Source organism: Dermacentor albipictus, chromosome 1 (assembly GCF_038994185.2).
Source record: "Dermacentor albipictus isolate Rhodes 1998 colony chromosome 1, USDA_Dalb.pri_finalv2, whole genome shotgun sequence".
NCBI classification, from domain to species: domain Eukaryota; kingdom Metazoa; phylum Arthropoda; class Arachnida; order Ixodida; family Ixodidae; genus Dermacentor; species Dermacentor albipictus.
In genome coordinates, this window is record NC_091821.1 from 118,183,854 (window position 1) to 118,206,729 (window position 22,876).

Sequence of the window (22,876 nt, forward strand, 5' to 3'; positions counted from 1 at the left end):
CATTACTTCGAAAGAAGTTGGAATAAAAAAACAAAAAAAAAAACAAGATCAGTGTAAATACATAGCCTACATACACACAACACAGCAGTTGGTATAAATGTAAAAACCTGAAAGAGTACATTAAATTGAGTAGTAGGCAGGAAAAAAATTTTCGAAATGGAAGAGTAGGTGAGGTTAAGAATTAAGGTTAGCTGGTGGCCTAATGTGTTTTGTGTCTTGGTTGATGATGGCAGAATTTCAGATTTAAGTTACCGCTTTCAAAGATTCTAAGTTGCCGCGTGCCAAATTAATTCCTGTCGGGTGTAGGCAATTAAACTTATGTATGAGGTATGATTCCGTATACTTCTTTTCGCGAGAGGAACGCAAATTTGTTTGTAGTATATAGAGCCAGGCTTTGTCCAATATATGACCATGTTCATTAAAGTGACTGGCTACTGCTTTGGGTAAATTGTGTTTTGTGTCCGCGCGGGGACCGTTGAGTCTTGCATTAATTTGTTGTCCAGTCTCGCCTATGTATTGTTTGCTACAAGCGGCGCATTCTAGACAGTAGACTACGTTGCTTGATGTGCAGGTGAAAGCCGAAGTTACCTTGTGTGCGCAATTCGACGCTGTGCTTTTTACTGTAGTAGTAGATTGAATATGTTTGCATGTAGCGCACATGGGGCGGCCACAGGGAATGGTTCCTAACTTCCTCTTTGTAGTTTGGCGGGCACAAGAACATCTTTAAAATTAGTGTTGCGTATGTAGGCTACTCTGGGAGGGTCGGGAAAAATCTTCTTAAGTTTCTGATTGCTGGTGAGAATTGGGTAGTATTTACTAAGGATGTTGTTCACGTTTGGGAGTGCGTTTGAGAATTTAGTAGTAAGAAGAGGAGTTGTTGTTCTTGTGATCCTCGGGCGGGGCTTGAGGACCTCGGCTCGATCAAGTTTGGTTGCAGCGATGTAGGCTGTTTGAAGGTCACTGTTTGGGTGGTTCCTGTTTGATAGGGTTTCTTTAAGGTGACCGAGCCTATCTATGTAGTCTTGGTTTTCAACGCAAATGCGACGAAGTCGTGTGGCTTGGCCTTTAAAGATGCCTTGCTTGCAATGTCTGGGATGGTGGCTGGTATATTCTAGGTACTGTTGTTTGTCGAAAGGTTTCCTACACAGCGTTGTCTTCAGCTCACCATTGTCAATGTATATTGTTGTGTCCAGAAAGTTTATGCGCTCAGTTGAGGATTCTGATGTGAATTTTATTGTTGGGTGAACAGAGTTTAGAAATGCTACATATTTATCTAGACTGTCTTGACCATGTCCCCAGATTATGAGTATGTCGTCCAGTGGCGTAGCAACAGGGGGGGCCGGGGGGCCGTGGGCCCCGGGTGCAAGCGGCCAGTGGGGGGTGTCATATACGTCTGAAGACATGCCTCTTTGCGGCGGCTACACCCGGGGGGGGGAGGGGGTGACAGAAGATCTATGGGCCCCGGGTGCCAGACGACCTAGCTACGCCACTGATGTCGTCTATGTATCGTAGGTATGTGTGGGGCGTGGTAGTGCAGCGCGATAGGTAATCTGTTTCTAGAATCCCCAAAAATATGTTCGCGTAGGTTGGTGCAAAAGGCGTACCCCCAAGTAACCACGGGTATCCGTGGGACGTCCACCGCAAGTCCCAACGTCCATCCATCCGGATATCCAACACGGACGTCCGTGGGACGTACAGGAAAAGTCCATATCCTGTTTGGATGTCCGAAGGACATCCCACCGGGATGTCCATGGGACATCCCATTTTGAACGTCCGCTGGCTGTCCATAAATAGGCATGCCCAAGATATACACTAGTGAGGTATATATAAACTAGCATAAATATATTGCCGGAAATTTTATTTGTTCACATTATATTTGTTTATTTTTGTTCTCTATCGGACACAGTAAATTCTTTTTTCAAAGCAAAATAAATATATTTCCAACTTGATATAAATTCTGCCCACTTTAACATCGCAGTATTAAAATACGATTTTTTTTTCTATCGGTGGGTCATACAAACAATTTGTAGTTTGCTTTAAAAAAATGCTTGTGGATGACTAGCAGAATATATAAGCGCCCATTTGAAGCCACTTATTCGACCTAGAGCCAAGCACTCAAGTTACCCCTCATTATGAAAAGTTCCTGATCATAGAGTTTTGGTCCTGACCTCCGAACATGTAGGTTCAGGTGTATCATTGAAACAGGAAGTAAAACACGTTGTTGGGCTAGTTGGTGCATTGTGTTAAGAAAAAACCAGCAAAAAAAAAGACGGACACAGGAAACATACACAAGACAGGCCTCTTCCAGCCTCTTTCCTGTCTTCTCGTATGTTTCCTGTGTGCGCCTGTTTTTGGCTGGTTTCTTAAAACAGGAAGTTGTCTGCAGTGTTCAATTGTGCATACAATAATATCATTATAGGTAACAAAAACAAATCTCAAAGGCTACGCTTTTGGTGGCTGCGTGCGTTGAAAGCGATTACGAAAGCTATAATGCGTCAGAGCCGCCATGCATTGACAGTAATCTCAAAGGCTATGTTTTTCTGGCGCCGACAGCTTTAGCAGAAACTAAAAACTCGAAAATCAGATACCGAATATTCTCAGAATAAGTAAATATTTCACTGTGTAATAATAGAATATTTTAAAAACCTATTTATGCTTGCGTAAATGCACGTGGAAGTGTTAGAACCTTGGCAAAGCAGAACGCTGCAGTCATCCAATCCAATCCAATCTAAGCTCTAGCCATCGTCGCCATGCCATTTTTTATTCTGCGATCGTTTTAAGGGCAGCGGAGCAGCGTTTGTCACCTTCCGTGCCTGCCGAAGTCTCCTACTCAGCTACCAAGGTATGACAGCTACATCGATTTCTTTTTTAATTCGTTTGGGTATTGAAATGTGTTTTCTTCACAGGTGCCAGGATGCCTAGACTGCGGGAGAAGCCGCACGCGCCAAAAAGAGCGTCGCTGGAAACAAAGACGATATTCGAGGACTTCGGATCTCGCACCGGCAGCCAGCAGTCAACAGCTCGAGAATTCGCAAGTCTAGAACTGTGCAGTGGCGCGTATACCCCGCACGCGTGCATTAACATGTGCGGTCGGGCTGTCCCTGCAAACATTTGTACGTCTTGTGATGCTGGTCGCTGCACCGAGGCGACATCGGAAGTTCAGGACGGTGGTTGTGAGACTACGCGCACTAAGGACAATGTGCCTTGCTTCCCTGATGGATATACTCTACGTGACGCTTCGGATGGTTCACTTCGCTGTGAGAACGGAACAGGATCCCTTAGGAGAGGTGTACGCACAAGTCAATGCGGGTTTTCTGGTAAGCAGGACCCCGGAGTCTACATTTGCTTTAGCTACCGCGGACTCTTCATCGGCGCCCTTTGATTCTCCTGGCAAACAGCTTCTCCTGGCTAATGCGCTCATGATCAGAGCTGTAGCCGTCAGTAGCGGCAAGATCGCGTGCTGATCTCTACGAAAATAAAAAGCTCCTTTTAAAAAATTGAAGAATATATTAGCTGTTTTTATCTACAAGTTTGTTTAATATCGTGAGAATATGGTCACTACGGCCACGGCGGGGACATTGTAAACGAGAGTACGCATTCGATGGCCAAGTGAGTTTTAATAATTGTAAGAACGCACTACGCCACGAGAAAGAGCTATTGTTTAAAGAAAGTGAAGAATATATTGATTGTTCTTCACTAATAGTTCGTTTAGCCTCGTCAGAATGTGGAGACATTGGGAACGAGAGTACGCATTTGACGGCAAGTTGACTTACGAGAACGCACTACGTCGCGAATAACATTTAAGCTGCAATACCATTAAGCATGTCCGTGTGGCACCCCGCGAATGACATTAAAGTTTAAGGCATTAGCCAGTTAATGTCATTTTTTGTGCCCGTGTCGCAGAGTGCTAGTGAAGTGATGTAGTCAAGATTAATTCCTTCTTGTCATTTCTGTTGCTTTCGCTGCTTAATAATGCTAATTGATGTATTTTTGCTCTTTCTTTTTATTCCATGCTGCAAACTCAAATGTCAAAGCAGGGTGGGCAATAAGTATTTTTGTTCTGCTGTTCTCTACCTTGTGTTGTGCTATTGAAATTGCAAGTTTTCTTCTTTATCCGTGTATTTATTTGTTCTTTGAACAGTACGCATATATCTGCTTATTGGTCTTTTTATGTATATGTATAAGGTGACAATAAACGTTTAATTGTATGTGGAAGTTGGTGTAAGTTCATTTCTCGTTTATTTAAAACAAAACTGCATTCAAGCATTAGACCAATGTAACATATATAATGGTCCGGTGCTTGAATGTGTCCCGGCCACTATTGTCGCTTCAAGGCATGCGTATATCTGGAATATCCCCGGGACGACACACACACACACACACACACACACACACACACACACACACACACACACACACACACACACACACACATATATATATATATATATATATATATATATATATATATATATATATATATATATATATATATATATATATATCCTGAACGTCCCCTGAATGTCCATGCTGGATGTCCGCGTCGGACGTACTACGGATGCCAAAGCGATTACCTTTGGATTTCCCAGGGACGTCCCTCGGACGTACGTCGGACATTCATGGATATCCCACGGACATCCCGAATATCCAGAAAGGACGTCCGTCGGACGTCGCCCGGATATCCGTGGTTACTTGGGCCCATGCTTGTGCCATGTATCTGTAGGTAGTAGCTCTCCTTAAATTCGAAGTAGTTATGTGTTAGAACTAATTCAAGGAGAGACAAGTAGACTTCAGTAGAGTGTTGTTCATTGTGTTTAGACAGCGTTTGTTTTATCGAAGATAAACCATCAGGGATTGAAATGTTGGTGTACAGCGCCGTGACGTCTAGTGCTGCGAGAATCGTGTTGTGGGGTGGTGTGCCTTTAGTATTAATGTCCGCTATAATTCTCAGCAGGTGGGGCGTATCTTGTACAAATTACTTAAGTGCTTTTGGCAAGTCACCAAGGTAGTGGTTAAGGAATGTTGTGGGGGGTATGTCGAAAGGGGTGCTAGTCTTATGATGTCTGCTAGGCAGACATATCTTCACTATCGCTGGGCTGCAATATCGCAACGGTAACATCAGCCTGAAGGTGGGTTGATTAAAATATATCTAAAATATTTTAATGAGCTATTACTTAAACAATGTCACTACTGATGCAGGCAATTGCTGCTACTATCTAAAATGCGCAATATCTCTCTCTCTCTCTCTCTCTCTCTCTATATATATATATATATATATATATATATATATATATATATATATATATATATAAATTCTTCGAACCAAGTGAGAAAACAGATGCTAACTGATCAGGTACTGCATTGGTTGCTTAACTTTTCATTTCATGACGCCTAATTTTTAGGTCTTCAAAGAACGCATTCTAACGCATCACAATTACAAAACAGAGTATACTGCGCGCTGTCTAAGTGCATATGTTACGGTGGTCGCGAATAGCAAATGTTGAGAGTATTGTATTCTCAGGAAATTGATCTCTCACGCATTGCTTTATTTCCAACCTGAAGCCCACAGTGGCTTGTGTTGTGCCCACGCGTACCATGTAGCTGGCGAATCGTTACCCTCCATAAAGCAGCAAAAGCAAGCGATCCTACATGCTCGCATTTCCTGCTGTAAATGCTATTGAATACAGTGAACGACGGATGTAGAACTGATTCTCCTTGACACAGCAGAATGTTGTGTTGACATAGAAACTTCGATCTCGCGGACGCTTGTGCGAATGAGCTCATTTATAACGTCGACGCATACAATAAAAAAAGGTAAATAAAGATATGACTTCAATCGCTGTGGTGTTACACTAGTAGCGAAAACTTCTGTCATGGAGAGTTGTTCTGAACTTGCGCTGTCCTAGCCTGCCGACCGGCGCACTCGGCGATTACGCTTCACCACTTGCGACCGGTTGCAGATAGCAGGGGCTGTTATTTTCTGTGCTCTGAGTAGGTGGCACCATCTAGGGATGCCTTCGTAAATTGCACTACTATTTGCATGATAGCCGAGCCTTACATACCATATTATTAGAGCATCTTGGTTCGTTTGATTTTATCCCTAATATTTTGTTATTTTATCTGTGGCACTCTGAAGGTGCGTCTTCTCATGCCTCTGGAATGCTCGGGCTTCCGAAACCTGAGAAATTTACTTGCTTTCCCTATGTTTCTCTCCGCACTGAAACTGGCTGTGCACGCAGATCTGAATGCAGTGCCGCTTCAGCGTTCAGCATATGCAGTGTATGCCCCCCCCCCCCCCCCCCCGAGTTGTTCAGCGGTCGATTAATATTGCGGGGAGAGTGGAGAATGCGTCCCAACAGCCCTGCAATTTCGAGGCTGACAGTCGCCATTGCGTGTCCATGTAAAGACGGGAAGATCACAAAATGAGTGCAATCATCAATCGACTCCGTGCACTTGAGTTTACGTCGCCCTCCCAATAATTTATCGACGCCAGGCTCCCTGACCAAACACCGAATTTCGCCAAATGTGCGGTTCAGGTCCCACCGTGAGTACAGTAATTCTTTCCCATAAAAGAACTATCGCTGCAGAAGTTCGGCAGTTAGAGTGACCTCAACATAGTTCAGAGAGGAAAATTGTAGAGAGCGCCATTCAAAACCGCGGCAGCGGGGTCGAGGGCAACAACGTCCAAGATAACAATGACGGCACGGCTATGATAATAATGGTATGACGTCTGGTACTCCAGCTACTGTAAAGATACTGAAGAAATGAATATTTCTTATTTTGACACGGCACTAAAGTAAACTAGTGGTAGTAAAATATGTGGGTGCATAAGTTGAATGAGGGAAGTTGAAATGTATAGAAATGGGGTAGTCTTGAGTCGTGATAACGAGGGAATGGGGGAGGGGTTGTTCTGACAGTTATTTCAAGAAGTAAGAGTGACAAGAATAAAAAAGATATGTCCACGTATACGCTGGCGTTTTCAATTTGGCGGCTTCTGTGCTGCCATAAAACAGGAAGTAAGAAGAAATATGCTTTGAAGAGCTGAAAACGAAGAAAAAAGAAAGAAACATGGGTCTTATAAAGAGGTGTCTGCTTTTGTATACTTAACGGCCACATCAATTACAGCGAAGACAAAAGAAGTGCGGTTATCCCTAACGCATATTGAAAACACGGCGTACGTACAGTCTTACGCTGTTTGAAGTTTTCTGGCAGCAGTAGGGAATCCTTTAATATATATTGCAAATCTACATGTACACAGCGTAGAGTCCACTCTTAAAAGGTACACCTATGCGGTAATACACCAACACTTATTCAATCATTTAGGTCAATTAATCAAAATGATTGAGGACCTTGGCCGACAAAGTGTTTGAGTAGGGTTCAAGATTAATACCCAGTAGACAAAGGTAATGTTCCATAACCTGAGAAGAAAACGAGAATTCATTATATTGGCAGTCAGTTTTTATGATCTTTTCCATGGTATGTCTATATAGGCCTGTTACTCAGAGATGACCCTGACCATTAGAAGGAAACTTATAGAACAATAAAAACTGGTTGGAGAGCATACAGCAGGCATTATAAAATCATAACCGGCAGCCTATCCTTATCCTTGAAGAGGAAAGTGTTCAATCGTTCCATTCAACTGGTATTAACGTGTTGAGCGGAAACTTGGAGGTTAACAAAGAAGCTCAAAAAGTTGTGGACCGCACAACAAGCGATGGGACAAAAAGTGTTAGGCGTACCGTTAGAGACAGTAAGACAGCTTGTATGGACGGCAAACAGGGCGGCCGATGTTGAATAAAAGAATTGTGGGGGTTTACGTGCCAAAAGCACGACTTCCTTATCACGATTTATTTTGACCACCACGGGCTCTTTAACGTGCTCGCAATGCATGGGACACGGGCATTTTTGCATTTCGCCCCGTCTAAATGCGGCCGCCACGGCCGGGATTTGACCCCGCCAGCTCGTGCTTAGCAGTAGAACACCATAGCCGCTAAGCCACCGCGGCGGCCGGGTAGGCTGATGATCTAGTTGGCATTAAGAGAGAAAAATGAGGCTGGACAGGCCATGCGAGGCATAGTGCAGATAAAAGGTGGTCTATTAGAGTTACAGAATGTGTACCAATGAAAGAGAAGCGCAGTCTAGGACGACAGAGTATTAGATGGTGTGATGAAATTAGATATTCCAAAAGGACTTCTTCTTGGACAAGTTGGTGCTTAGGTTTCCTAGGTATACATTCTGGCGCAAAATATATTTCTTGAAAAGGGACAGACGAGAGATTTCACTGTCTTCCTTTTTTCATTCCCTTTTCAAGAAATGTATTTTGCGCCCCAAGGTATACCTAGGAAATTAGATGTGTTCAGGCATAAGATGGAATCCGCTGGCGCAAGACAGGGGTAATTGTAGATTGCTTTAAAAGACCTTTTCCCTTCACTGGAAACAAATAAGCTGATAATGATGATGATGACAAAGATGATGCTGGACAGCAACGCACAGCTCTTCAACTCTCGTATGAAACATCAGGTGACATATGATTAAGCGTTCGCCCCTGGTTGACAATAGGCTGAACACTGCGGCTTCAGTACGTTTGATGCAGTATAACTCCGCAAGAAGACAAAAACGCCGATTCCCTGGTAACCTGCACCTAAAGACGGCGTCCCATTCATGCCTTTACAGGCCTACGAAATGTTCGGCTATGCGCAGTGCATAAAATGCCGTGTTGATCATCGACATACGTTCTGCTGACAAGAAGGCGACATAAGTTTCTCGCACTTCATGTCGAAACTATTAACGTGCTCAGCCAGCAGGACGCTCCTGTATTTACACTTCCGCATAGGTCATATGCGGAAAGTTTTCACTTTTCCAGGGGGAGGGGGGGGGGGAAGGGGCTGGAGCTAGACAAGCTTTCCGAACGCCATATATATATATATATATATATATATATATATATATATATATATATATCTTGCACCTGAAGAAACTTCGTGTGACCTCGAATAATTTTTCGCTGAAGGGACGGCCTTATATGAGAATTTACAAGACCTGTTAGTACGAGACAGTTCAGTTTCACAGAGCCTGAGTTCTTTCCCACCACCAAGAATCTCATGTCTCTCGGTGGTGTAATCTTTCTTCGTCTGATTGTACCCTTCGCTATCGCTAATACTGCTTCGCCTTTCCGGTGAATCTGCAACCCCTCTGTAATTTTTTTTCTGCGAGTCCGACTATAAGCGCTCCTGCACAAGGCTGCTGTTGATTCTGACTTCGAGTGAATCCGGCTTGGCCTCATTTCGATTATTGAGTGAGTTATACAGGGTGCCCCAGCTATCATTCACCAAGACTGAAAAAAAAAGCAGTTGCGTCACTCGAAGAAAGCTTACTGCATATTGTTTCGAGTACAGTGCAGTAGCCGCCAGTAACTCTTCCATTCCGGAAATTTAATTCAGCGATTGCAATTATCTGATTCTAGAAGTACTGCCCTAATTATGAAACTGACAATGAGACATTTGTAGGCACCCCCAGGTACCTCCAAATGAGATACAACTGCTGCGTTTTCAGCGACGTACCAATTGCGTGCAATTTTTTTCCGACTACAAACAAACCTCGCGAAATATGAAAAATACCACGTGACTGCGCGACCACCCCCATCATAAAGCAGCGCCATCAAATAAACTGACTGAAAGCAACTACATTGCCTGTCGCAAACCCGAAGAGACAGCGCATCACCTTGATAATGGTACGGAGGGTGCACCAACAGCAGGTTTCGCGGCTTTGCAGCTATTCCTTCCTCTCTACGTCACACTTATTATCTGTCTCTCAAGGCCTACTGATCCCATGGATAACCAAATCCCTTTGGTAACGTGGCCGAAGCGCCACTCTGAGCACGGACGAAACGCGAAAAGCAATGTAATAGGCACAGTATGTTTCAAAATCTCGGCTTTGCTACACCACATCGGACAGAGTGCGCGCGCAGCTATACTTCGCGTCAGATATTTGCTTCCGACCAAAGCCAAATTGAAGTGACAGTTTTATTTTTCATGACGGTGTATACCTGCTGTAAAAACATCTTCATGGCATGAAATACAAGCTTAATAAGCAGATAAGGAAGTGAGCCCCTTGTATAACCAAGGCAAAACTGCTGCGTTCAGGAAAGTAAATCACCTATTCTAAATGAGCCGAATGAAGAATCGGCAGCACAAAAAAAAAAACATCAGATTTTAGTGTGCCCTTATTATCTATGAATTCGTAAACGCCGTTGAACACCAGCTGCTGCGTAGAGGTCGTGGTCGAATGGGTATTCTAGGGCTACGCAGTACTGAGTTCTCTTTATCACAACTTCTGTACCTTTCTTGATGACTGACGCTCAAATTCTACGGCAGACATCCGTTATCCTTGTCTTGAGCTAATCTGATGTCTGTCTCGATCACGTAAGCTCGCTCTTTCACAAAACCCCAAAGAAAAAAATTGAGTGGAGAGAGGTCACGTGACCTAGCCGGCCAATTTACAGGCTCGTGCTTTCCAATCTATTCTACATGAAATGTCGCATCCATCCAGTTTCGTGCTCGGCTGCTGCTGTGTGCTGGTGCTCCATCTTGGTGATACCACAGAAGTGGAAGACGGGACAGCGGGACTTCGCTGAGAAACTATTCCACCTCTTCTTCAAGGATTTCGTCCACGTAACGCTGCCCAGTCAGTGTGTGATCGAAGAAGATGGGGCTGATTATAGCACAGGCGTAAATTCCACACCCCACATTGAACGACCACTGCTACTGGTGCCGATGGCGCTTTACCCAGTGTGCATTGTAGTCACTCCAACAGTGTGCATTATACAAATTTATCGGGGCGTTTCTGTGAAAATTGGCTTCATCTGTGAGCATGATGTTGCTCAAGAAGTCCGGTGACTCATCAGCTTTCTTGAGGACCCAATGTGAGAAATCTAGACGATTCTTTAGGTCCATATCATTCAAGCATTGGTGCTGGTTAAGGTGGTACGAGTGAAAGGCCATCGTTTAAAAACCACCAAACTGATGACTTGGAAATCGGTACCTGGGCGGCCACGTCTTGCACGCTAGCAATAGGGTTTTAGGCCAAATGGCTAGAACATCCGTGCGTAGGCTAGGGCTTAAAGATGGAGTCCTTCGCCGCTGTGTCTTGAAGCTGCTGGTTTGTCTCGGATTTTCATCATTTCTGATGGTAGTCGACACGTTTGGTCGGCCGCCACACTTCCATGACTGATACATATTTGCGGCCTTCCTCTTGTTGTCATTTGCAGCTCACAAAGGCAAGGATCATTTTTACCCTCTCCTTATTAGAGAAAGACATGGCGACTGGAATGAACCAAAACATGCCTTTAAACAGTTGCACTGACATTGTAAATTCGCTTTTGTGGTGTTAACTTTTGTGGCGAAAAAAAAAAACAACCATCCATGCGCATTATCTACGCTAACACAACAGCTATCACAGCTTGTTTCCAACTACCACCAAACGCCACGTATTACTTCGGCCGAGGCGCGGCAGATAAGGCACTAGCCCGATGACGATGTTTTACAGTGAAGCTGTATATGGCTAGTCGAATCGTCCGCCCGTCCATATGTCGCCTGTACGCCGCAAACTCCTCCGGTGCAACCCCGTGTGAATGCACGAAAAAAGAAAAAAAAGCGATACAGAGGCGCGCGATTGGCTGAGCGGGCATGCCGAGTGGGCACGCAGCAGTTTTTCCACCACTTTTTTCTACCCCATCCCCCCTGTGCAGTGCGGTTGAGGTGTCCTCATCTGAGAGACAGTTACTGCGCTGCACTTTACCCCATGTTTCTTCCTTCCCAAACAAGAATCTCTCTCTCTCCGGCTCCGAAATGGGTAGTCCACGCCTCATACGTACTGCAGCGGAGCAGGCAGCCTTCGATCAGTTATGCCGCGAGCGGAACCGGGAACGAGCTCGTCTACGTCGTCCCGATGCTTTAGCCCAGACATAAGAACATGCTCGTGCAGCCGAGCACAAGCACCAACTGCGTACCGAGGATCCGGCAGCCTACCAAGCCGTCATTTAAGGAACCATCGGGATTAACTCAGTGATAAACACCAGGGCCACACGTTTCAGCTTCGCTAGTTAACCGTCTGTACGGAATGCTTGGGGGTGATTTCTTTCGTTATTTTCTTCATTTCGTACTGGCTAACTCAAAAGGAGCCTGTTCGAGGGCGCTGCTTTAGAATGCGGGTGGGAGCACAGCCACGTGGTATTCGCCATATTTCGCAGGGTTTATTAATCAGACGGAAAAAGTTTGTACGCAATTACTACGTCGCTGAAAATACCCCAATTAGATGTCCCTTGGCTGTACCTACAAATACTCTATGGAACTTTGATAATTATGATAGTAGGTGTTGATTAGATAATTAATTACAATTAATATAAATAATTACAACAATTAAATCTCAGTAAGGAAAAGAATGCTGGCAGCTACTCCACTGTAGTGGAAACAATACGCACTTGGTTTTCTTCGAGTAACACATTGCTTTTTAAAAAAATATTGGTGAATGATAGTTAACTGGTACGCTCTGTATATACATATCACCTCTGCATGCAAGTGACGATGTTTCCATCCTTAATAAATGTTGCAATTTATTAAAAGTGTTCTTTTTAACGAGTCGTTAACTTAGCTTACCGGAAAGAAAAGCGATACTGAGGCACATATCATTCGCGTGCATTTCAGGCGCCACGATAAAAGACTGCCGAAGGGGTCACTAAAATCTAAAGGTTTTGTTTCAGGGTGAAAAAAATGGCTGTGGCTTAGCTAAGGTTAAGCCCAGGATGCGAAGCATACTAGCCTTTAACAAGCAACCTTGGACCTGGTCATGACCTGGGAGTACTTCTACTCGCTCGGAGTGGCGAAATGCAACCAAACTGGTCTCGACGAGAGCGCGCCGCTCTTTTATACAGCTGTTATGACGCCAGTGCCCTAGCGGGAGGAACGGGAGTTACGCCGCAGCACCGGCTGTGCGACCGCAGGCGAGCGCAAGAGTTGAGCCCGGCTTGCTGCTGTTGGGACGTCAGTGCTCTAGCGGGAGGAGCGGGAGTTAGGCCGCAGTCGGCTCGGCGACGTCGGCGCGGAGTAGGCCAATCGCGCGCGCCGGTAACCGAACGAACGCGCCGAACAACCATCTCCGATCGTTCCCCAGGTTCGGGTGCTGTGGTGGAGTGTGCCGTTTCGAGCATTCACTACACCCATTTTAATGTTGTGGCCGGTACCATCTCCAACCATGCAATCTGCTTTGCTGGTAGCCATTTCATGCATACATCCACTGTCGATAATGGGAGAGCCACAATTTTTTTGCCACTGCAAATTTCCTGCTAATGATGGGGTGACTGGTTGTACTGCGAATCTCAACTCCAACAAGAATGACTTGCAGCGTTGGGCTTGCAAACTCTTAATCCCGTATCATCCGATGAGTACCTTGCTGCACTAATTATTTCACCGAGATTGCTACCACGTAGACGAGGGCATTCGGTCAGTGAGGAGTGATCAAATATGTTAAAATAAATTAACAATATGCCATCTCTGCCCAAAGGCAATTGCGTGCCCTGGTTCTCGTCATTTTAGTCAGCGAGAAGGCTTGCTGGTTGTGTCGCGGAAGTGATGTTCTTAGCAGCGATGAATCGTTGACGCGGCAGCGATGAATCCCGTCGAAGATAACATTAATTTCGCCAGTCCTTCAGTTTGGCATCCCTTGGTCAGTGGCTTCATCGTGCACACGGCTTGGTGCGGTCCAAATATCTACGCACCGAGCAGCAAGCCTCCTTTAGCCAACGAGGGAGTATATGGATGAGTCGGTTTTGTTGTTGCCGACATTGCTTTCTCTAATTTATCCTGGGATAAACGTATTTCATGGTAAACGAACATTCCAGCAAACGGCGCTGATCGCGCTTACTCTAGCCCCTGTACGAAGCTTGCCAGTTCTAAAATTCTGACTGTCCTCGACGTACTAAGTTGCGACGGTGCGTAGATACGAGACTCGAAAAACAATACAACAAGGAATAACAATGACTTCATTAATAATCCTTCAGCGCATTCACGCCTCCATACCCTTCCCCGCCCTTCCTTCTCTTCCCCATCTCCCTTCTCGCAGCGTAGAATAGCCAATCGGATTCTTGACTGGTGAATATCGCTGCCTTCACTATATATATATATATATATATATATATATATATATATATATATATATATATATATATATATTCAGCGCATTGAAACCGAGGCTGATGATGATAAGTGTTGACTTTGGGCCAGGATGCCATAAGGCTTCTAGTTCTTTTCTTTCATAAGCTTTCCCAGCGTTCTGAACACCCCTCCACCCATATGTTATCTCCAGGACTGAACAGTCTTGAGCTCTGGCTGATAAAAAGAACAAAGCCGTGCTAACGAGCGCATCTGCGTTTCATGTCGGCCTTTTTTGGGCTAATTACGCATCATTACTGCTCCGTAGTTAGCTCTAAGCTAGTTTAGCGTGTCTTTTTTAAGCTTCGTTTTGACGCCTTTTTCATTGTCCTACGTGCGCTAGAAGACCTCAAATCTCAAATCGTCCAATTTACAAGACGGAAGTGGTTAGATACCCCGACCCCATGACCACAAAATCTATCAGAACTTGTCACGGAAGACCTTGTCTTCAAAAAAGCAGCGTGAAGAAGGCATACACAGGGCGAGAACTAGAGATAACAAAACGCTTCGCTGTGTCTTTTTCTGGTCCTTTGCGTTTCGTCTTCGGGCTGTTTTATTACCCTAAGATTTCATTTCGCGTGGATAAAAGGGAAATCGCAACAGCACAGATTCATTCCCCCAAAATACGTGGAAGCACTCACGAATCCCGACAACGCTGCTGTGCGTCATTGGAGATGTTACTGATGTTGCAAAACATGGCCTGTACGTGTATGGATGTGTGCTTTTGCGTGCAGATGCTGTTGGTAAACAAACGAACCTGGTCTTACGTTGCTGCCGGCAGTTGTCGGTCTAATGTGATGCTGGCCACAAGGTGCATACGTCGCACTACCACTCCTAGGCCAAGCTTCTTTCACCTTGGATTGAGCTTAAAATCATCTCACTACTTCAAAGTACATACTTCTCTCCAATGGTTAAATGCGACATGCATCCTACTGTGCAGCTGGGATAGCGGAGATCGTTCACGGGGTTAAGCAACCTAGGCAGGCGAAACGCGAACGGGAGCAGCCATATCCACGCACGCCGCGCACGCTGTCGCTATCACAGCTGAGCTGTTTACGCCGAAGACGCTAACCTGGTCCCTCTAATAACTGTCATGTCTGTGAGCAGTCGTATTCAGACAAAACATGGAGAAAAAATCATGAAAAAAGAAACAATAACACAAAGTTATGCATAAAAGCAATCTGTGCTTGCGTATTCTTTATTCCTCCTTATCTTTGATATCTTTTTATTTTCATATTTCTGCGCATGTTTGCGTAAGCCAACTTGAATGGCGACCTTAATACACGCCAAGCTCATTAACTAGACGTAAGTTCCCCAAATTTTCTCAACTATTCTCTTTTGTTGGTTTTTATAAAGGCAGATCCAACGCTGGCACTGCCGCCTGTGGGATGCCAGACTGACTATCTGTGGAGGGAATCGAAGGCCTTGAACCCGCTGATAGTAGTCTGCAGTATTCATCTGATATATATTTAGGGAATTTCGTTCATGTAGAGAGAGTGCAGCAAAGGGGTGAAGATATTGGGGTGGCGTGCGCATACGACTATAAGGATTTGACAAATTTTGGCTACAGGTTGACGCACATCCAACGTTGAACAGAAGTCGCGCCATACAGGTATCGTTTATCCAGGTATCACTGCATATGGCGTTGCGTCCGTCCTCAGGCACGGAGGTTTTCAAGACATTTCGTGCGTAAAACTTTCGTTTCAGTTCGCCTGCGGATGGCACACAGTCTCAAATTCTTCGTCATTTGGCGGTAAGCTGTCTTTTTTAATTGAAATTCATGTGCATTTCCTCAGACAATGAGCCATTGTCATGAATACTTCCTCGTCCTGTGTTGCAGCAGTTATTCCCCTGTCTGCAGCGTCCTTGTGTGCATCCCAATCTATAGAGCTTGTAAGAACAATTGCATACAGACAGCTGATATAAGAATTGGTAATGGTCACTCCCGCATGTTTCCAAGCCGGTACACCAGGCAATGTTTCGGGCAACTGAACTTGTTACAAAGGTCACATCAATGCTGCTGGTAGTTGTCGGGCCTCTGAGGTAGGTTATACTGCCGAATTTCGAGGTTCGATTGAATGGTTTCAGAGAAGCTCTGCGAGGTTTGCTCCTCGTGCACCTGTGTTTGAGCTGCCCCAAATTTCATTGTCAGCATTAAAATCTCCACAAATATTATGTGGAGAAAGTGTCGTTGCACTCAAGTTTTCAAGTCTCGAAGCGTCGAATGGCCTGCCTGGCTCCATGTATGCTCTATTGAGAGTGTACTCTTGTTGGCCTATTAATGTTATGGCACACACATATTCATTGTCACTGTGAGGCGGAATATCAACCACGGAGGCCGGAATATCCTTGCGAAAGCCTGTGAGTAATCGGCTGACGTCATACGGTCACTGTGAATGATGAAAATAGTACATTTGCATTCGGAAATGTTCCTCGACGTGCTGCTATTCGCAGGTCGTCCTGTCATGTTGTGGCGCCTGAGGCTGATGGCGGCAGTGGTGGTTTGGTGGGTTTTGTGCGACACGTTGCGGTAGCTTCGAAGGAGGCGATGAGGCCGCGGGCTTCCTACGTTTTTTTCTGACCACATCAGCGTATGTGTTGCCAGAGGCCTTTTGGCTTTGTGGTGATTGTTCCTGGGAATGGTTTGTCGTATTCGTGAAAACCAGGGCTGGGTTAGGCGGTGGTTTATCACGCGTGGGTGGTTTCCCTTGTACTTGCTCCACCGTGCGAGGAAGTGTAGCATCCTTCTTTTTAACGCACGCACCATATGAAGCAGGGTGTGGGCTACCGCAGTTGCCGCATTTAGGTTGCGATCTTGAGGTACATTCCTTGTGCGATTGGGGCTCAGCACAAACTTTGCAGCAAACTGGGCTGGTACAATGTCTCGATATGGGGCCATGCCTCTGGCATTTGTAACACTGCATTGCTGCCCCAAGATATTCGCTGATAGTGTAACTGCAGAATCCAAGCGTAACTCGTTGAGGTAAAGGTGAATCTTTGGTGAATTCCAATATAACAGATCGACTACGTGTCTCTTTGACCTTGCTGCCATCTTCAGGGGTGTAAGTGGTGAGTCGCCTTGCTGTAACGACGCCTTGGTCACGTAGAGACTCGTGCAGGTCTTCATTTGAGTAGCTGAGAGGTAGACCGTGCATTTTGTCGTAGCTGGCCGTGTATGGATATGGGACGCGGGCTTCTACAGCCACGCCAGCTAGCTCAGTTACTGTGGGCAAACGGTTGGCGGCGGGAAATGTTGACACTGTAACCATCAGGCTGCCGTTGTTAAGGCGATCGCTGAGAACTTTCTCTTGAGCCGATGTTACAACCACCAATGCCACTATGTTAGGGTTAACATTCCATAGGTTTTCTCCTTCTAAAGCCTGTTTCACATGATGCGATTTACGTCGCAGCGGAAGTGCGATTTCCGTCGTTTGCGATGAAAATCGCAGTCGCAGTGCCGACCCCCCGATTTTCGGCTGCGACCAACCGGTTGGTCGCACAGTCGCACCGTCGCACCGATCGCTGCGATATTCCGTCGAAATTGCACGGAGAGCTGTCAACGGAGCTATTTCGCCGGTTTGTTTTGGAAAGTGGCGTCTCGCCCGACAAGTGCAATGCGCGGAGACGTGGATCGTCGAATTCGGTACGTACGCGAAGGGAGAATAAAAAACTTGTACCGCAGATTGCATTCTCCGATTTCTATGCGTTTGTTGGCACGCTACACAGCAAATGAAGTGCATTTTCACGTTTGCTTCGTACGCGTTTGCGAGTTGTCAGTGCTAGCTAGAGATGTTCGATCCCCAGCAGATGACGAGGTCGCTACAATGTTTTGTTGAGTAGCATGGAAAAATCGCGCTTACGGAGCAGCTTGAATTATTTCAACCTCGGCAAGGGCAAATGACAAGACAGCAAAGTACCCGAAATTTCAACGTTGCGCTGAACGCGGTACCGTTCAGTTGCATTTTCTTGTCGGTTTTCAAGCATGAATTTCCCGATGCATCTTGAAAGCTCATCTTGCCTCTTATTAAATTTGACAGAGCAAAAGTGTAGGCTATCGTAATGAATTTGCTACGATAGCATTAAATCCGTGGCTCGAATAAAATATTACATGCACGTTAAGTTGCACCTCTTCTCTGGAGAATTTTTTTTTCTTGCACAAAAACCAATAAACATTCACTATGTTGCGGACTTTGTATCCTTATTGCATCTGTATGAACACTTGCTCTGCAAGGTAATTAACTGTACGGCTAGTAGATTAAGTAAATTGCTTGCTATAGTGGCACAGTGACAACGTACCCTCCTGCACAATCATGTAGAACTTGTGCAACAATGCAAAAAGCAGGCAAATGGCCTGTTCTTGTGGGGATAAAACAGTAAAAAACGACACCCTGAAGGAAAGTAAATCAAAACTGTGCAGTGAAGTCAGCCAGTACAAGCAGTTCTTGCACGTTCACAGCTGATCAAGTGTGCAGAAACCTTCATGCCTTAAATGTTTCTAGTAAGTTTCTAATAAGTTTGTGATCACATATATTAGTGTGTAAACCGTTATAACGATATCCGCTGTGATTACTATCTTTATAAGTAATGAAATACCATGCTACTTGCAAGAACATAGATATCACCCGAGGATCTTAGAACAAATTTCTGCATTTCAACAATACACAATATGTGGTTTACTCAATAAAGGACCAAAAACTGGGCTTTTTTTGCAATGACAAATTTATTCCAAACTTTACTTGCATACAGGCAAGAAAAAAAATTATAGACAGAAATATTGTTCTTCAATTTGTTCACCTGCAACTGTGTCTATAGCATTCTGCTGCTAACACAAGGTGAGGGGTTGATTTGCCAGCCATGGAAGTCGCATTTCTATGGGACTCATAGGTGAAAAAAAAAAGCTCTTGCACTTAGATTTAGTTCATCACCTTTTATTGAACCCTTAGACTTCAAAATACTATTGCATAGGGGGGGCATGCTTATGCAAAATCTAACACCAATAAAAAAGCAATAGAAAGCAGAGGGCAGAATTGTAAAACAACCATCTTTCGTGATAATTTGAGTGTGTAAATATTCATTGCATCAATATGTATTGTTCAACAGCACTGCACAAATAAGCATGATCAGGTATAGCAAGTACTGTGTCAGGAAGCTGGTTCTACAGATGTATAAATGTGAAGGCATGAATGCTCGTACTACGTCGCACACATAGCACAAAGAAAACCTTTTTCAGGAGTTGTCCCTTCTGGCAGTTATGAGTGGGCCATAAGCAGCAGAAACTTTATCGCAGGACATTGTGTAATACCGCTTATGAAAGAGTGAAGAGGCCTTTAACAGCAGTATCTTATGCTGCTCTAATAAGAGGAACGATGAGCAAAAACATTTCTGGTACAGCACTTAAACAGTAACTTTCTGCAAGACGGAAAATTCCAGGTCAGAGTTGGAGGTACATTTGGCCCACACACACCAACAACACGGGCATACTACAAGAAACACTACAGCCTATGGCGTATTACAGTCTATGTGAAAGCTATCTTATACAGAAATCAAGAATGATGCAACAAGCCCTCGACAACACTGCAGACTTTCTTGGCCAGTCTGGCCTCTCGCTTTCTGATAAGTCAGCTCATATCGACGTCGGAAAAAAAAGAAAGACTAGAATCAAGAACTACCCCAGGTTGCACATTGTGATCCACATAGCTGGACAAGTATGCCCGCAAGTCAACGTCCACAAATCCTCAGCAAGTGTAAGCCCATGACGGCAGAGCCAGCACATGGGTGAAACAATTATGCAACGCCTGGACGCAACTTCCACACCTGGTGAAAAGAATAATCTCGAAATAATGGGGGTGGAAGAGTGTATACTATAGAAAATCGCAGATGCTTTGCTTGTGTCCAAGGTATGGTACGGTATGAATTACCTGCAGCACACAAAAAGACAACTCATCGAATACAGGCATCGGGTAGTAATAACAGGTCTTTCCAACTGTACCATGCTTGAAGACCTCTTTGAGAAAGAGCTAACGAACAAGCACCTAGACAGAGTAGAATTGCTGCCTGCAGCACAAGTTCTTTGTCTCAAGAGCTCAGAACCTCGTACCAAGATACTATGCCAGCTAGCATATGAGATGCAAAGACGACTACCCCTCCCTTCAGAAACACAACCTCGGGAGTACCTGAACACAACAGGCCCATACCGTGGAATATGGGGGTAAACAATTAGGCCAGGAGACTATATGCAACTGCCAAAACCACAGGGGAGGTTGCTAATCATGAAGATGCAAGCAAACATAAGGCACATATAGTACACTGATCTGGCAATAGCAGTGTAACAGTAGTATGACACTACATAAAAGTGAACCCCATATAAGTGAGTACCATTCCAGGTCATCCTACACCTAGAAAAGCTGAACTGAAAGCAATCAAAGCAGCACTTGTAGTGCAGATTACACCCTGCACAACACCCTGCATGGATTCACCAGAAACTGTCTGGGCCTGCACATTACACAAGATTGTCAGGAAAATCAGGAGATTGACACGCGACTTGCAAGCACATGGCCAGAAATTAAATTACAGGATACATAGCCATGCAAATATTCCAGCACACAAGCGGGCTTATAAGCCTGACATAATAACTGAAAACTAGAGTTTGTGTGTATTCATTATTAACTAAAGTGCAACAGATAGACAACAGACAAGAACGAAGTGCTCTGTGTGTTCACTTCGTTCCTGTCCATTGCATTTCTGTTGCACTCTAGTGAATGAATTCATAAGGCTGCACAGGAGAAGAACGATACCTCTGCCCAAGGGCCCGATCTCACATCCAAATCCACATGTGTGCACACACACGCACACAAATGTTGCAAGAGTGCATAGCATGAAGCAGTATCAACAGGATGACACTAGATATGGATGAGGACTAACCTTCAACTGAGGTTCATTTGTAAAAATGTGGCGAGTTATACAAATTACCAGAAAAAGAAAGGACGACGAGCAAAACGAGAACAAGGTGAAAGCAGGAGCCAACGTCTCGACTAGTGGACTTGTCTTCTTCAAGGTCCACGTTTTGAAACGTTGGCTCCTACTTTCACCTTGTTCTCATGTTGCTCATCGTCTTGAATTTCCATCTCCTGCCTTCCCCGAGTTTTCCCCAGAAAAAGAAAGACATCTTTGAAAGATAGATAAAAATTGGTGCTTGATGCAGCCAAACATAAATAAATATGCTACAGAAAGAAAACAGAGAAAAATTCCAAGTGCAGGAAAAAATCATTACATTTGCCAATCCTGCATTCCAGCACCTTTCAAGAAGCACTGTTGTTATTCCAATAGACAGACTGACAGCTTGCTTATGCAAGCACATTCTTCCAGTTCCATGCCATTGGGAAAAAAATGAGTTTCCTGGAAGGTAGCCACATGCACACTTGGTGATCACAATGTTTTTTTTTTCCCTGGACTTGTATATCTATAAGTATTTTCTCCCTTTCCTGCTTTTATGTTTGGTTTCATCAAGCACTAGTCTTTATCAGGTTTTATTGTTGTGCTACTTTGTGGTAACCTTTATAGATCATTGCATTTTCACAATAAACCTTTTAATCAGAAGTTAGCATAACCTGTTCTTACTGCTTCACACTGTACGTTCTTGCTACATTGGCCAAATAAAAGATTTTATAAGGTCTCATGAGGGCCATTAAAGTGACTTGTTGCAGTCTAAAAAAAAAACGGATAGCCTGGCTGCAAATGGCACGAGACATAGGACAAACAAGGAAACCGAGATGATCTAACCATCAAAAGTTTAATGTACACACCGAGTTAATGCTCGCTGACAAGCAATAGACTGAACATACACAAAAAGGAGAAGCAAAAGTTCATGTGCATTTCCTGACAGGAAATGCATCCATTCTAACGGAGGCCATGATGACAAGATTAACGCAGCATTTTTAGATCTACAGCTTCCGTAATTTCTCTAGGCAGCCGATCTGCACAGAATGCTAGCTTCTTCCTCTACAATGCATGCTCAGACGTGGAGAGTGCATTATTTATTTATTTATTTATTTTAAATACTTTCAAGGCCCGTAGGCGCTACAGAAAGGAGTGGTACACATACATAGAAAAAAATGCAGATGAATGAATAAAACATTTGTTAGATGGCATGGAGAACAGCAGTCTTGAACCCCGATGAGTCTATAGTAGTAGCGACCGATGCGGGGAGGTGGTTCCAGTCATTGCAGGTGCGAGGTAAAAAAGAGTAATAGTACACGTTCGTGCGACAAGATGGCACGAAAACTTTATGAAGGTGATCGCTGCGGGATGAAAAGTAGGACGGACGAGTAAGAAGTTTTGCTTTTAATACCGGGTTGTGATAAATCTTGTGGAAAAGGCAGAGGCGACTGTATGCACGACGTACTGAAAGTTCCGGTATGTTAAGGGTTTGCTTCACGAGTGTTACGCTAGCATGACGAGAGTAATTAAATAGAATAAAGCGGTACGCGCGGTTCTGAATGGCTTCGAGGGAGAGGGTTAGCGATATTTGAGGGGGATCCTAGATGGCCGAGGCATACTCTAATTTTGATCGAACGAATAATTGCAATTGCAACGAGTAAATGCAATTGTAGAGGAAGAAGCTAGCATTCTGTGGAGATCGGCTGCCTAGAGAAATTATGGAAGCTGTAGATGCA

The 22,876-nt window shown here is 44.5% G+C and overlaps 1 long non-coding RNA gene across 1 annotated transcript; it reads left to right on the forward strand.

Moving 5' to 3' along the window:
• The first annotated feature begins 2,745 nt into the window (after positions 1-2,745).
• Positions 2,746-4,215, forward strand: LOC135907876 (uncharacterized). Its single transcript, XR_010566144.2, has 2 exons — positions 2,746-2,842; positions 2,907-4,215. It is a non-coding gene; the product is annotated as an uncharacterized lncRNA (long non-coding RNA).
• The last annotated feature ends 18,661 nt before the right edge of the window (positions 4,216-22,876 follow it).